This window comes from Eublepharis macularius, chromosome 17 (assembly GCF_028583425.1).
Source record: "Eublepharis macularius isolate TG4126 chromosome 17, MPM_Emac_v1.0, whole genome shotgun sequence".
NCBI classification, from domain to species: domain Eukaryota; kingdom Metazoa; phylum Chordata; class Lepidosauria; order Squamata; family Eublepharidae; genus Eublepharis; species Eublepharis macularius.
In genome coordinates, this window is record NC_072806.1 from 43,816,752 (window position 1) to 43,830,877 (window position 14,126).

At 45.0% G+C, this 14,126-nt stretch overlaps 1 protein-coding gene across 2 annotated transcripts in view; it reads left to right on the forward strand.

Annotated features, from left to right (window-relative positions):
- Nucleotides 1-14,126, forward strand: part of CALN1 (calneuron 1) — a 312,731-nt gene that overhangs the window by 57,750 nt on the left and 240,855 nt on the right. Inside the window, exon 1 of one of the 2 annotated variants that reach the window (XM_055001659.1) lies at nt 10,719-10,806. The exons of the other annotated variant lie outside the window; for it this stretch is intronic. The gene's annotated coding sequence lies outside the window, so the exon portion shown is untranslated. Of the gene's footprint in view, nt 1-10,718; nt 10,807-14,126 lie in introns of those variants that run through there. 2 annotated transcript variants of the gene reach the window in all.

The window sequence follows — 14,126 nt, forward strand, 5'->3', positions numbered from 1 at the left end:
TATTTTAAATGGTGTGGCCCCTGTTGAGGAATGTATTGCATTGTTGTATGCGTATTCGGCAAAATCAATAAAATCCAACCAATCATCTTTGTTGGTAGTTAATGTAGCATCTTAGAAATTGTTCAAGCACTTGATTTGATCATTCGGATTGTCCATCGGACTGTGGATGATAGGTAGAGCTAAGTCCTTGTTTGATTCCTGCGAGTTGAAGAAGCTCCCGCCAGAAGTTGGCAACGAATTGTGGACCCCTGTCGCATATCACCTTATTAGGGAACGGATGTAGTTTCACTATATGCTTCAAGAACAGGCTGGCTAGCTTTTTGGCTGTAGGTATGGCAGTACATGGAATGAAATGAGCCTGTTTTGAAAAAAGATCCACCACTACTAAAATGACTGTGTGTTCTTTTGAGGGGGGAAGATCAGTAATAAAGTCCATTGAAATCACAGCCTATGGTCTAGGGGGAGTTTCCAACGGTTGTAATAGTCCAGGGGGTTTCCCCTTCCTTGATTTTCCCATTATACACACTGGGCAGGAGGATATATATTGAGATATATCCTTTCTCATTGCTGGCCACCAAAATTGTCTTTGTACTAAGTGTAACGTTTTGAGATATCCAAAATGTCCAGCAATTTTTGCATCATGACATTGGTGCAAGATTTCTTTTCTTAAGCTGATTGGGATATAAAGTTTGCTTCCCTTGTACCAGTGGCCATCCCCCGCCTTTTTAAGTTCGGCTTTGGGCACATTTTCCCCCTCCTTTGCAGTTTCGGCTTGTACTTTCTTTCCCCACTCTGATAGATCAGGTTTCGTGCTGTTTTGCATTTTTGTGGCTTGGCTATGTGTTGTCACCGCTCCTCCCAATTGCGCTGGTGAAAAGACTGTATCAATTATCTCCTCCCTCTGGCTGTCAAGTTGAGGCATGTGCAAAAGGGCATCCGCTAAGAAATTCGATCGCCCAGGGAGGTATTTCAATGTGAAATTGAATTTAGAGAAGAATTCCGCCCACCTTAATTGTTTGGCATTCAGTCTCCTGGGGGTGAGTAGTGCCTCTAAATTTTTGTGATCAGTCCATACTTCAAAAGGCACTTGAGCTCCCTCTAGCCAATGCTGCCAAGTTTCAAGTGCTAGTTTTACTGCAAAAGATTCTTTCTCCCATACACTCCAATTGCGTTCAGTTTCAGAGAATTTCTTGGAAATGTATGCACAAGGGTGTAGTTTCCCCTCATCATTTGGCTGTAAGAGCACTCCACCTACTGCCGTGTCACTAGCATCAACTTGCACTACGAACTTTCTGTTCTCATCAGGATGCTGTAGCACTGGTTCAGAAATAAACAGCTTTTTTAGATTTTCAAATGCCTCTTGGCATTCTGCCATCCAGTTTAACTTAGCACTAGGCTTTTTCCCTTGCAGCCCTTTCCCTTTTGTTTTTAACAAGTCTGTTAAGGGTAGGGCAATTTGAGCAAAGTTCTTTCTAAAGGGTCTGTAAAAGCAAACCCTAGAAACGACTGCAATTGTCTCCTTGTTCTGGGCCCTCCCACCCCACTACAGCTTGGATTTTTGCCAGGTCCATTTTCAGTCCTTGTTGAGAGACTCTGTACCCCAAAAATCCAGTTCCTCTTTATGAAATTCACATTTAGACAATTTCACTGGCAGTTTGTATTTCTTCAGAGCAGTCAGTACCTTTCTGACCAATTCTACATGTGATTCCTTATCAGCAGAATAAATCAGTACATCATCTAGATAAACAACTACACATTTGTAAAGGTACTCATGTAGCACTTCGTTGATTAAGTTCATGAACACACCTGGTGCCCCCTATAGCTCAAAAGGCATGACGAGGTATTCAAACAGGCCTAGGGGCATATTGAATACAGTTTTCCATTCATCCCCCTCCCTTATCCTCACTTGGAAATAAGCATCTTTTAAGTCCAGTTTTGAAAAAATCCTCCCTTGCGCCACCACACTGAGCAGGTCTCTAATTAAGGGAATGAGGTATGCATTTGACATCAAGACAGCATTTATTCCTCGGTAATCAGTACCCAATCTTAGGACCCCATCTTTCTTTTTCCGAAACAACACAGGCGCCGCTAGTGGGGTGGATGAATCCCCGCTCTAAATTTTTATCAGTGAATTCTCTCAGTTCCTTCCTCTTGGCTGGGCTCATTGAATACAATTTACCTTTAGGCAACTTTCCCCCCGGGATAAGTTCAATAGCACAGTTTGTTTTTCTATGGGCAGGTAGGTCATCCGCTTCGTTTTCATCAAACACTCGGTTTAAATTTTGATACTCAGAGGGAATGACTTCTTCCTCTTCTGTGGTTAACAGTACAGTCTCTAAGGGGGAGGGTGCCTCCTTCCCCCACACTTTAGTCCATGCATGCTTTGCATAATGGTCACCTTTAAAGACCACCATCCCGTGGACCATTTGATGTACAGATCATGATCCCATAGCCAACGACTTCCCAGTACTAAGGGGTATTTGGCTACATCACTAACTATATGTGTCCGATTCTCCCAATGATCTCCCATGCCCGTATCAGTAGGTGCTGTTTGATGCTGCGCGGGATGCTTACTAGACCCATCCATTTGTTCAAATATTATAGGGTCTTTGAGTTCAGTTATTTCTAAGCCCAGTCCATTGACTAATCTTGCGATATTAAATCCCGTGAACATCCAGAGTCTATTAAAGCTTGCACCTGCACATGAGTCCCCTTTTTTGGGTTTAGTAATGTCACGGGCATAAACAGTATGGCCCCTCTTTCTCTCACCTTTGGTGGTTCAGATTCCTTTTGGACCTGCCGGCGGGGCCTTTTTATGGCAGGTCTGTGTCGTTTCCCAACGGCAGGGTAGAATCCTCCTCCACTTATTTTCATGTGTGTTCCTCGGTTATCCAGGACCCTCATCGGCATCCAAGCTAGCCTCTGGTTTCCCATGTTTCAAACCCCGGGTAAGTCCCGGCAAAATGTCCGATGCCCCCACTCAGACATAGACATAGTTTAGACATAGTCCTTGTCTCCATCGTGTCTCTCTTTCAAGCACTGAGATAGCAGCTTTTGAATTCAGTGGGCTGCGACTCCTGTTTGCAGTGGTGGGTCTCGACCCTGCTTATTGTTGCAGTCTTACAAGCTTCACTACTTGGGTTCTATTTTCAACATCACATGCTAGTTGAATCCACCCTAACAAAGTTTGTGGATCATCCTGCATTAATGCACAGTCTAGTAGATTGGCATTTAGACCATTTCGAAAGAGCTCAATTTTTACTCCTTCACGATAGTTCTGAGTTTTGGTCGCTAATTGCCTGAATTTGGCAGCGTATTCCCTGACGGTTCTGGACCCCTGCTTGATGGTTCTGAGCTGTGTTCTGGCTCTTTCCCCTTCTAATGTGTCATCAAATTGAGCTTTGAGCGCATTTGCAAAAGCGTTTAAGTCATGTAACTCAGGTGCTCCCATATTGTATAGGGTTATGTACCACTCTGCTGCTGCTCCTACCATGCAAGATCCCAGGTGGTTTACTGTACTATGCTCCATAGGAAACAAATGCCCCCAGTCCCGGAAAAACTCCATAGCTTGTACTATAAAAAATGCCAAGTTTTTGGGGTTTCCATCAAATGTGGCTTCCAATTTGAACCAACTTTGTGGCAACCCTACTGCGAGAGCTCCTGCTCCTTGGTTCCCCACCTCTTGGTGTATCGGGGCTGCTCCAAAGGGGGGTGGTTGACCGTGTCCTGGCGCCACGTAAGGTACCTGGTAGGCTCTATTTGCTCCGTAGTCTACTGGAGCAGCCTGTGGTCTCCTTCCATACTGTGGTTGAAAAACTTGCGTTTGGATTCCCTGGGCTCTCTGCGGGATATTTACTGGGGGACCCCCCCCCCTTTGCATGTGTCCCATTTGAATCCTCTGGGGGACATTCAGTTGAGGATCCCCCTTGGGTATGTCCTGTCTGTACTCCTGCCCCCATTGGGACAATAATGGGGGTTCTTTGTGGTTGGCCTGGTTGGGGCATCCTCATCCCATTGGTTGCAACCAATGCTCCTGTGCTTGCTTGAGCTTGCACGGGTAGGCTTAGAATCATAGAATCACAGAGTTGGAAGGGGCCATACAGACCATCTAGTCCAACCCCCTGCCCAGTGCAGGATCAGCCTAAAGCATCTCTGACAAGTATTCATCCAGCCTCTTCTTGAAAACTGCCAGTGAGGGGGAGCTCACCACCTCCCTAGGCAGCTGATTCCACTTTTGAACTACTCTGACGGTGAAAAGGGTTTTCCTAATATCCAGCCAGTACCTTTGTGCATGTAGTTTTAGCCCATTGCTTCGGGTCCTACCCTCTGCTGCCAACTGGAACAGCTCTTTGCCCTCCTCCAAATGACAGCCTTTCAAATATTTAAAGAGAGCAATCATGTCCCCCAGAGAGCAATCATGTCCCCCATGCTTCTTGACACTCTCATCCCCATTGTGGTACCAGGTGCTCCTGTGCCTCTCACGATCAGAGGTATGGTCAAAAGCTGTGGGGCCCCACTTGGGCCCATTCCCTCTGCCCGAGAAGGTATGTTAGAGGCCATTGCTACAGTGTGGGGTGGAACAGATCCTCCCATCACTGTAACTATAGGAAACTGTGCAGTGGGGTGAATTGTTTCAGACTATGGAATCCCATTTATCCAGAGTTCATCTCCCCCCCTCTGCAAGAAGCACAAGGTTTCTTGGTTTCAAAGGTTTATTGGAAGAATATGCTCAGGATACAGGTGTCCACGATCCAAGGACTTGAGGCCCTTGGCTGAACGAAAGCTTTGTTGAGAATGACACATAAAATGAAAGTAACACCACTTCAAACACCCGTTCCCAGCCTCCCTCCTTAGTCCTGTCTGCGAAGGCATGAGAATCTGAAGACAGCAAGGTCACTGGCCGGAACGGGCTGATAAGGATTCTTCGCTCCCATGGATATATGCGGCCTGGGCACCACCTGGGCCTAGAGGGAGGAAAGCTAAACAACTACGATGATAGTAGGTTAAAATGGCGTGACTCTGGCTAGAGCTTTGACATGAATACTGACACTCTGACAAATTGCTTGAGTTCCCATAAAATGTTCTGGAGTCTCTAAAATTGCCCCCTCCCCTTCTGCACTTCCTTGTTCTTGTCCAATTTGTGGAGCTCTCCCCTGCTCTTCTGGCAGTAGCTGTGCCCTTGATCCCACTGGTAAGTTCATTTCGTTCACTAGCTGGGTGGTTTGCTCCACATCTTTTCTCCTCCTTGCCATTTGGGCCTCGAGGATCTGGTAACTTTCTCCCACCTCTCTTGTTTGCAGCATCTGGCCCCTGAATGGGACTGATGGCCCGGCCGCCCTCCAATCCAAGGTGTAGGTACCCTCCTTTCCCATATAATCCTGGGAACTTTGCCAGTTGCCAGGGGTTAATCCAAGGTCCCCCTGTATTTGTACATCCTCCAACACTGATTGTGTTGTCACCTCTTGTAGCATAGGTAGCTGCAGCGTCTCGTCCCATTCCTGGTTCTGTGGCCCAGCTGTGGCTTCCTTTTGTACGTCCCCCAACACCGATTGTGTTGTTGCCTCCTGTAGTGTAGGTAGCTGCAGCTTCTGGCCGCATTCCTGGTTGCTTGGCCCAGCCGCAGCTCCCGTTCCCCACCGATTTAGTAGGTCAATTGTAAATCTACCACACTCTGCCACATTTCCAGGGGGTAATCCAGGGTCCCCCGTTATTTGTAAATCCGCCGGGGCTTGGGTACATTGGGCATCCACTGCGCTCCTCATCCAACCCCGGGTAAGTCCTGTTAATGCCAACAGGTCGTATCTCATCACCTGGAGCTGTTCACTGAGGTAAGCGGTCCTCTTCTTTCAACTCCCTCCCATCCCCCAGCTTGGGGGAGTCCAGGGCGAGGAACAAGGTCCCTTGGCAAATGTTTTTCCATCACTGGTAATCCCTTCGTGACTCAGGGCCTCCATCTGGAGGGAGATCCGGGGGGGCTCCAACCCCCACAGTATAGCCCTCTCTTTCTCCAAGGGGAGGTTTACATAATGTCTCGATTCATCATCCCACCAAAATTCTGATGCACTTGCGGCTATATTTTCCACTCTTCTCTCTGAAGTGGGCTGGAATGTTTTGGGGAAAAGGTCTCCCATGGGCTTGATCCTCTGATCGTTCTCCGGGATGGAGGTCAATTGCGAAGCCATAGAGATGTTGGGTGCTCCTGTCTCCATGTAAGATGGGTGACCCCTCTCCTCGGGATCACCCCCAGTTCTATAGGAGTTCTTTCAGCATCTGCCCCTGATTCCAGATGCAGGACTGGGTGGGAAATAGGGTCTCCTGGCGCTGTTAATCCTGGGTTTGGCTCAAATGGCTGGAATTCAGTAGCCATTCTCTAGAGGTTACAGGTACAGAAGAAAAGGATGATTCCTGTCAAAATGTCAGGCTATGAGTGACAGGATATAGTAGACAGATCTCTGTCACATTTGCAGTAAGACACAAGTCCTTAGTCAAATGTATTTTATTCAGAAATCAGATCATTTCTATATTCAGGTCCATAGGTCTACTTAGGAGTAAGACAAGCATGTAAGCAGCTCAGCTAGAGATTGACAGGAATGACATGTGAAAGATACAACTTTTTTCTAGTTCACTTATTCCTCCCCCTCCCAATTATAAACAATCTTTTGCCGCCTTTTCTTTGTGAGAACATTTTACTTGTTTGTGATATCACGTGTTGCTAGGAAGAGGTGAATTTGAAGGCAATTAAGCTAGAAAAGTATAGAGAACTTGAAAGAAAGATAATCATGAAGTGGTATAGAACTCCTGCCCAATTGGCATACATGTTTAAAGGGATGAAACCTAACTGCTGACATTGCAATGCAAAAGAAGGGTGGTACTCCCACTTATGGTGGGAGTGTCCAAAGGTTATAGATTTTTGGGAAAAGGTACGGGGGGAAATAGCATTGGTATGTAAGGTCAACCTTAATATAGATGTAGATCTATTATTCATGGGTGTATTGGGAAACATTAGAATTGAGAAACAAAACCAGGATATTTTCAAAGCAATGTTATTAGCTGCACATGCAGTGATTGCATACGGTTGGAAGGAGAAGTTAAAATGGACCTTAGAAAGATGGAATGATTACTTGTATGAATATATTCAATCAGATATGTTGGAATGTTTAAAAAAAGATAAGGCATGGGATGGAAAAATGGAGGAGATAAAAGAGAAATGGACTGCATATTTTCAATGGGTATATAATGGAGAAGCCAATACAACTATATTTGGAAAACTGGAAAAAATGTGCTCATGGCTTAAAATTTAATTTGTAGTTATAGGATGGCCACCATGTGGGGGGGAGGGTTACAAAAGGGGTAAAAGATGTATCATAGGAGAACTGTGACTGTATTGAAATGTAATAGTATGTGATGCATTAATTAAAAAATTTAAAAAAAAACAAACGTGTTGCTAGGAAGAACGATAGAGGAACTGCAAGGTCATAAACACTGAAGTCCAACAGATAACCACCTGTGAAAACCTGAGAAACAGTTAGAATACCAGCAAAAGGAAACTGAGTTACACCAAGATCATGTTTACAACAATTGGACTAAGCATCAGAATTAGAATCAAAATTGGTATGGATGAATGGGTAGAGACATACATGACAAAAGTTTTCTCCAGTTGCACTAATGAGCACTGAGCTTGGTATTCCATCTCTGAAAGCTAGGGAAAATTTTAGAGTTCTATCTTATTTCAGCCAAGACCAAGTTGCATGGTGATAAGAAGCCACACATATGCTGGATGTCATTTAATTTCAGAAACCTCTGCAATACATCAGAACAGAATTGTAGATTTTTTTAAAAAGTTCATACTAGGTCACCATACTTTAGGACCTTAAGAACAATTAAATTAAAAATGGCCTTGATCAGCTTAAGATTTCTGTCAGGCTGTGGATGACAGACTATGGCAGATAGACCCCTGTACCATCACAGCAAGAATCCAGGCTTTTGGTTAGAATGTTTTATTCAGGAATCAGATCATTTCCACAGATATATCCATAGAATTACTCAGAAGCAAGGTAAGCAACTAAGCAGTGAAAACAGGTTGACAGGAATGGCAACATGTGGGGAAACCCTTCTCAACGCACACATTTACTCCTTCCTCCTCCCATCAGTAATACAGGACTTTTGGTGCGAACCCGACCTGAGAACGTCTCACATATTTGCACTGTCCAGTCTAGACACTGAGAAAGAAGGAGATCAAAGTTGAAACATAGCAGTGCCATGGGAGTGAGCAGTGTACAAGGTCAGAAGCACTGAGAGCTTCTGCAGTCCGTTAGATAAGACAACTGCAGCTTCAATAAGCCTGTGAAAGCAAAGCAGTTATGGCCTTGGTAATATGCCATCAGGTTACAGCATGAAACATTGGTTCAGAACAACAGGTCAGCATCAAGCAATGGCCTGGATGCTGGCTGACCTTCCATGCCTTCTGTGGTATGTGGGGGCCACTACTTAAGTGTTCCCGCCCCTCTACAGCTTTGTTTGTGTGGTATAGGAGAAGTAGATGATTTGATTCATTATGTCCTGAGATGCCCTCTCCTTTCAGACCCCAGAAACAATTTTATTTCTAATATTTTGTCCTTGTAGGAAGGGGTTTCAGATACGGAAAAAGTATATATTTTTGTTAGTTGATGAGGACCTTTATGTTTCTAATAGAGTTGCTTTGTATGCATTAGCAGCAAGAAAGATTAGATTTAAATGTATGGAACTGTGTTTTGAATATGTTTTAATCTGGTTCTGACCCTGTGTGGCTGTGTTTTGTATTATGTTGTATTATATTGATATGACCTATGGTTGATACAAAATTACTGCTACTACTATATAATCATGGGGAATACCGTAGTTAGGATTATCTTGACCTTGGTTACCAGCGATACCTCTTCATCTTTAAGCATCTTCTCTTACTCCCTCACAGCTGCTCTTCCGAGTCTCAATCTTCTTCTGATTTCTTCATTGCAGTCTCCTTTTTCTTTGATGATTGAGCCACGGAATAAAGAATCTTGAACCATTTCAATTTCCTCACTGTCAATTATAAAATTGTATAATTCCTCAGTAGTCATTACTTTGTCTTTTTGATGTTCAGTTGTAAACCTGCTTTGGCACTTTCTCCTTTAACCTTCATCGGTAGTTGTTTCAATACTTCACTATTTTCTGCCAGTAATGTGGTGTCTGTATGTTTTTATACAGACTTTTAAACACGCTTTATGGGCCAATCAGTCTCTTTTGTATCACCAGTGAGAAACTGAGGAGTTAGCCGTGTTAGTCTGTAGTAGCAAAATCAAAAAGAGTCCAGTAGCACCTTTATTGGTTATTAATTGGTTAGTCTTAAAGGTGCTACTGGACTCTTTTTGACAATGAGAAACTGGACAACTTCCTACTTGTTTTCAGAACCATGCCCCATGCAACTACCCAAGAATCTCCTGCTTTTCTTTTTTGAAAGGACCCCTGAGGACCTGCCTGGACCTTTTACACACAGATGTCGGTGCACAGGTAGCTAAATTGCTGGGTAGCTGAATTGCTTAGTCTGGGCAAGAAACTATGCTGGTATGGAGAAATGCACACCTGCAACAATCTCTAAATGGCACCTGAACTTGTTAACCCTGTACAACTGCCACGGTTCATGGACCAGGATGTAACCATACTCCCACCAACTCAATATCCCAAGAGAGCTCAGTAACCTGTGGTGCACCTTGACCTATGACGAGTGTTTGCAGATTGTGTGCAAGCAACCAAAAGCAAAAAAGGGAAAGGGTCTCTCTTATAAATAATTCTATATAGCTTATTGGGAACCTTCAGCTAAGTTAGGTGTTGTTTTGTTAACTGTTATTTTGTGGCTGTTCAAATGTAGGAGGGAAGGGATGTGATGTACTGTTCCTTTAATTCTTTTCCCCTCCCTTGATTTCTGTTTCCTGTTCCTGTTCCCTTGGCCTATTACTCTTATTTCAATAAAAAAGCCTGCCTAGTGCTGTGCCCTTCACTGTAGAGACCTCATATAGAATACATGCTGTGCATGTGGTAGTAGGATGCTGCACTCTGTCTCTCAGGGAGACGGCCCACAGCTCAGTAGCCACTCTTAGTCCACTTGTTCCCCCCCACCCCCACCCCCAATAACTGGGAGATGGTCCAGGGCTGCTTTTAACATTGTGGGACCTCTAGAGGGGGCTTTCATTTTCTGCCAGAGAAGTGATGTGTGCTGGGAAAGCAGAATGCCCTCCTCTCCGGTGCGCGCCATGTTTCACCCTCTTCAGACCTCTCCTCCTGCAGGAAATGGGCAATCGTCCCAGAGGCCCTTCTGCTGCCACGAGGCTATCTGAATACTCTCCAAGTTTTGGTTCACAAGGGTGAGCTGCCCCCCAAAGACCTTACTGTGCAAACCCCATTGACCTTGCTGTGGACTTTCCTCCTCCTTCTTGGGGGAGTGAACACCTTGGCAGCAGGGAGAGGTAGAGGCAGAGAAGGGCTGGCAAACTAGCGGAGAAAGAGTGAGTCCAATGCTGGGCTTCCTCCTGCCACCCCACGTTTACTTGCCCCGGCTGTTGCTGTGTCACTCGTCTCTACCTCTTGCTGCTGGAACCTGAAGAAGGAGAAGAGGGAAACGCACTTGCTTGTCCCATGTCTGCCTCCACTTTCTCCTCCTCCTCCTCCTCCTCTTGTTGCTAGGCCTTTCACGTCTCAGGAGGAGGAGGAAGTTGTGGAGGAGTGCAGCCAGCCTGTGCCTTAGCGTGCTGCAGACACAAATCTGCTAAAGAGAAAGAACACATTCACAGCATTGTGAGTTTCATTTTAACATACACAACCTTTGCTGTCGTGTTCTTCCGTTTTCTCTCGCTGCTGAATGTGATGGAATTGCCATGTTATTTGTCATCAATCTTCCTTCCTGCCATCTGCAGTAGTCAAAAGGGAACTTTGTGTTTTTCAAGCTTCTGTTCTTAACAGCAGGATAGCTTTTGAAGAGTGATTCCTTGGTATTATTTTAATTGTCAGTCTTTTCTGTTGGAAACCCAGTGTCACTGCTGATACCTGAAATTCTGTTTTGAGAATCCCCACTTTTTCCCCATCAGCCACTGCCACACTATGTGACAATCCACTTGTGTTTTGATTCCTAAATTTTAAACACGTAGGCAATATTTTGCTACCAAAGTACACTTTTGATATAGCTAATAACGTGCAATAGTGATTGGGAAACATCCGTGGTCTTGACTTGAAACCAGGTCATTTTTGACCCTCCCTGCTGAACACTTAAAAATGCATATTCAGTAAGCATTTGTAAATGCTCGGTTGGATGCTCACAAACGTGGATGTGTACACTGTTCTCTTCTTTCAGTTTGTTTGCTTCCTTTCCCCCTCCTAGGTTACCAATGCTTACTTTTGCCTTTATTAAAACACTGTGAAAATTCGTCGTGTGATTGTATGTACAGCCTGCATTCTTTTGTTATGGTGCTGTTTTGCTGATGCACATGTGCTCCTTGCATTGGTAAACTGCACACAAAAAGGATCTCAGTTCACAATACTTGCATCAAGGTGGTGTTCTTGCAGTGTTTTATCAATAAAAACATGTTTGGTGATTACATGATGGGCAATGCTATTTATTTATTAGCGCCAGAGCCTTTTGTGTCCTAATACAACGGGGTCTACCAGCGGGTGCAGAGAGCTGGTAGCAGGCCGGGCTGCCTGGCATGGCAACAGCCCACTGGCGGGCTCTGCCACCCCCCCTTGCCTGCAGATCAGCTGGGCAGGGAGAAGGCAGCAGTTTGTCTACCTTCTCCCTGCCCAGCTGAGTGGTGGGCGCTACCACCTCCCCTTGCCAGTGGATCAGCTGGGTAAGAAGAAAGGCAGGCAGTCCTCTGAGGTCTGCAGCCGTCTCCCTGCCAGCTCCATAGCCCCTCAGTGACCTGCTAACAATAACTTTATATCCTGGCACAGGTGTACTCTGCAGACCCCTCAGTGCGCCTGCGCCAGGATAAAAAATGAGTTGTTGGCAACACAGTTAGCTTTTATATAGTAGAGAGAGTCTGTCTTTCTCACTGGGACTCAAAGCGGATTACACAAAGTCAATACAATTAACATGATGGGATATCCAATAAACAATGCAATAGAATACGTATTGTAGAAATCTAGAATCAACCAGAAACCTGAAAGTAGAACTGAAGCATAGCGTAAGTATTAACATGATGAATAATGCAGAGAATTACATAGTAGGGTCCTACGTACAGCAACAGGCAGCTTGAGCTATACACAGTAGTGTATCCTAAATCTTTACTCAAGTAGCTTTCTAAATCATTTAGTTTAATACAACCCTATTACCTTTGTAGAAAGCTCTCACAAATAATTCAGTTTTGCATAGTTTGTGGAAAGCCAGAAGAATGGGAGCCTACCTGACCTCATCAGGAAGGCCGTTCCATATGGTGGTGGCCACAACAAAGAAAGCTGGTTGATTTTGCTCATTTCCAGGTTGGCACTTGCAGAAGGTCCTGCTCAGATGAACAAAGCTATTGTGGCACAGCATAGGGAAGAGGCCGTCTTGCAGATATGGGTTACAAGGCTATGAAGAGCTTTGTATGTGATAGCTAATACCTTAAACTGAAACTGGTGACTGATGTGCAGCCAATGGAGTGAGTGCAGAATGGGAGTAATAGGTGTGATCCATCTGGTGTTGGAGAGTGCCCTCAAGTCATAGCTGACTTATGGCAGTCCCTGGTGGGCTTTTCATGGCAAGAGACTAACAGAGGCGATTTGACATTGCCTGCCTCTGCAACCCTGGTCTTCGTTGGAGGTTGCCCATCCAATTACTATCCAAGGCTGACCCTGCTTAACTTCTGAGATCTGATGAGATGGGTCTCACTTCAGCTGTCCAGGTCAGGATATGCTCCATCTAGCTCCCAATAAAAACCAAGTTGCAGCATTCTGTACCAACTGTAGTCTCTGAGTGTATTTTGAGGGGAGACCAATGTAATTACTGCATTACAGTAATCTAGCTTTCATGATACTGTGGCATGGATCCAAGTGGCCAAATTGGCCCTATCAAGGTTGTGTGTGTGTTATGTGCCATTGCGACCCTCTGAATAAAAGCCCTCCAAAATGTTCTAGTCTATCAAGGTAGAGGGCTATTTTCTGGGCTAGGCTGAGTTGGAAGAAAGCATTTTTTCCAAAGATCTATGTGCAAAATGTGGGAATGAAAAAGCAATAGCTGAAATAGACCGTGGGCTCCAGCTTTGCTGGGAAAATGATGTCATTTCATACTCGACTCAAGAAAAGGAGCCCCTGGCATGGCCCGTCCCTTCCGTGTCTCACCAGAAATCATGTCATTTTCCAGCAACATGGTAGCATAAGAGAGAGGTTAACACCCCTGCCCCCACCAGGGACCTGGCAACTCAGATACTAGAACACAAGGGTACTCAATTTGGCAGGCAATAGTTTCAAGACAGAAAAAAGGAAGTACTTCTGGAGAGCCAGGTTTGATTCCCCACTCCTCCACTTGAAGCCAGCTGGGTGACCTTGGGCTAGTCGCAGCTTCTAGGAGCTCTCTCAGCCCCACCCACCTCACAGGGTGTTTTGTTGTGGGGATAATAACATACTTTGTAAACCACTCTGACTGGGCATTAAGTTGTCTTGAAGGGCGGTATATAAATCGAACGTTGTTATTATTGTTATATTCTTCACTCAACAAATAATTAAAGTGTGACATTCCCTGCCAGAGAATGTAGTGTTGGCCACAAACACAGATGACTTTAAAGGGGGATTAGGCAGATTCATGGAGCTGTAGTCCATTGACAGCTGTTAGCCGTGGTGCATAAAGGTAACCTCCATATAAAGAGACGTCAAACCTCTGAATACCAAGAGGGAACCTCAGGTGAAGTCCTTGGCCTGTTTGGCAACTGATTGCCCACTTTGTGAAACAGGATGCCAGACCCAATGTACTGCTGGTGGTACCTACATTCTCTAAACCACAAAAGGATATTCTGGAATAAAAACATATTTGTTTCTAGATATGAGGATTGGAGGCTGGGAATGAGCAAGGGGTGCGGGGCTCTCCCTCAGGCCATATCTCCGCTCAGCTGCTCCTCTCTTCTGGCTCCCCGGAATCCCGCTTC